Source organism: Phaethon lepturus, unplaced genomic scaffold (assembly GCF_000687285.1).
Source record: "Phaethon lepturus isolate BGI_N335 unplaced genomic scaffold, ASM68728v1 scaffold12796, whole genome shotgun sequence".
Lineage (NCBI taxonomy): Eukaryota > Metazoa > Chordata > Aves > Phaethontiformes > Phaethontidae > Phaethon > Phaethon lepturus.
The window spans coordinates 3,048-5,200 of NW_010547004.1; the positions used below are offsets into that span (position 1 = coordinate 3,048).

At 36.9% G+C, this 2,153-nt stretch overlaps 1 protein-coding gene across 2 annotated transcripts in view; it reads left to right on the forward strand.

The window, feature by feature from the left end:
- Window positions 1-2,153, forward strand: part of LOC104622652 (myosin regulatory light chain 2, smooth muscle minor isoform-like) — a 4,743-nt gene that overhangs the window by 1,642 nt on the left and 948 nt on the right. The window lies entirely within an intron of this gene.

Sequence of the window (2,153 nt, forward strand, 5' to 3'; positions counted from 1 at the left end):
GGTGTAGGTAAACAGGCTCACTGTTGGTAAGGCCTTTTCAAATGTTAATTGACTTCCTCCCTCTAAAGGGAAATCTCTTTACCATCTCCTAGAGGAGGAAGTTTTGTTAGTAGGTTAATTATTTTCTCTCCACAGGTAGTCTGACTCACTGTGCTACAGGGGTTTTTTGTGTGCACCAAAACAAGAGCCTGCGAATTAGGATATAAAGAAAATGATTGTGCTACCAGTTCTTTTGAATAGTAACCTTCTATGTCGATGTAAACAATAAGTTACTAGTTCAGGCCCCCATGTACTGATAAGATTGATTTTATTATCTTTCAACTCTGTGGTAAATGCTTTAGTCTAGTCCTAGGATGATTTGAGGATAATGGTTCCACAGTCTCTCTTGTACCTTACACCATCCTCAAATTTTAACCAGGAAGCTTGTTAGATAGTTATGCCGTTTTATTGATTTTTGATTCATACTAGTCAAAATGCAGTCTTCAAAATAATATGTAATATATCTGTGGAACCCATGTTGTTTGGCTTTTATTCATTTTATTCTCAGATTTGGCTTCTAATCAGTTTGTTCCTTTTAAAGATGGACAGAAGCATATGTCAAACCTTTTTTTTTCTTTTTTTTTTTCTTTTTTTCACTTTGTAATCTCTACGTGTGTGTGTTATGGGCCTGATTTTTCTAACTCTACATCAGTGTAGTTCTTTTGAAAGAGAATAATACAAATCAGATTGTCTCAGTGAGGACAAGGCAGTTGTACATGTTCTTTTTTTACTTACATTTCCTATATGGCCAGTCTAGTTGGGTATATTGCTTCAGCATTAGTGTTGTATGTAGTATGTATGTAGTACTATGAAATTAGTATAAAAGTTTTATTTGTCTGCATTCAGTATATCTTTTGTCTGCTCTTTGATCCTGCACTGTCATCTGTTTTCTGCTGTCTGCCACAGCCTCATTAACTTGTTGCTCCCCTTCTATGCTGAAGCTGTGTGTGCAGGAGACTCGGAGTACTGTTTGCTTTATAACTCTGTGCTGCTACAACTTTTAGAGTATTCCAAGTCTGGCAGCCTAGCTCAGTGTTTAAACACCTAGCTGTTCAGACAGAAGCAATTAAGTCCTTGAGGCTAAACTTGAAGCACCAAAGGCCTTGCATTCTTTGAATACTAATCCTCACATCATCTCTCATCACTACTTGGTCTCTGTAGGACTGCAGAAATGGAGAGCCTAATCTGTTTAGCTGGTTTTTCCCCTTCTTGACGCAAATCTGCGAAGAGACAACTCCAAAGTTTGACACTGCCTAAGACGGGCCTGGCTAACTGAACATTCTCCCAGTTTTTAAAGTAGAATGTTGCTGTTAGCCTTCTTCATTTGGAGTCAGTAGTCAAGGGCTTGTCTACACTGGGATATGATGCTGTTTTAATTAGCATATGTTGTAACGTGCTTTTTTTCCGTTCCCTGCAGCATAGACCAACCCCATGATAATTTGTCATGTTCATTGACTGCCTTCTGGTCCCCTGATTCCCTGTTTGGTTTTGTCTCCCTAATGAACTCTGTTTGCTTAAGTTATTCAACTCTCTTTCCAAAGCAGAACTTTTTTTTTTTTTTAAAACCCATTCTAATTGAATCTACATCAGTTGATGTGGGTGTCTACATATGATTTCCAGCTGTTCTGCAGTTTACTCTTTTTTTTGGTTTTTTTTTTTTTTTTGGAACATACTTCTACCTCCCTTATTCTGTTATTGATATTTCTCCAACTAAAGTTCAATAACCAATTTCTCTCTCAAATGAAGCAACTATTGCGCATTTAAAGGCATGGTAGGTCTTATTTCAACATTAAGCAGTTTCTACATTCTTCTGTCTACCCTTTGTTATGCACATTCCTTTTTTAATCTCTAAACTTTCCTGGAATTATTTGGCAACTGGTGGTTCTGCCCATCTATTGAAATTGAATTAACAGAAAATACTTAGCAACTGCTCTTTTTTATACCTTTGTTAATTTCCTCCAAAATCTTCTGCTAATATTTTAGTATAAAATAAATAACTTGATATATCCTACCTCTTTTTGACTAGCTTCTCTGCCTCTACCTCTCCACATTGTTCCTTCTTCCTGAGTTAACTTGCTCAGTCCTGCCTGGAAGTCTTTTCTGTTACAAGCTCT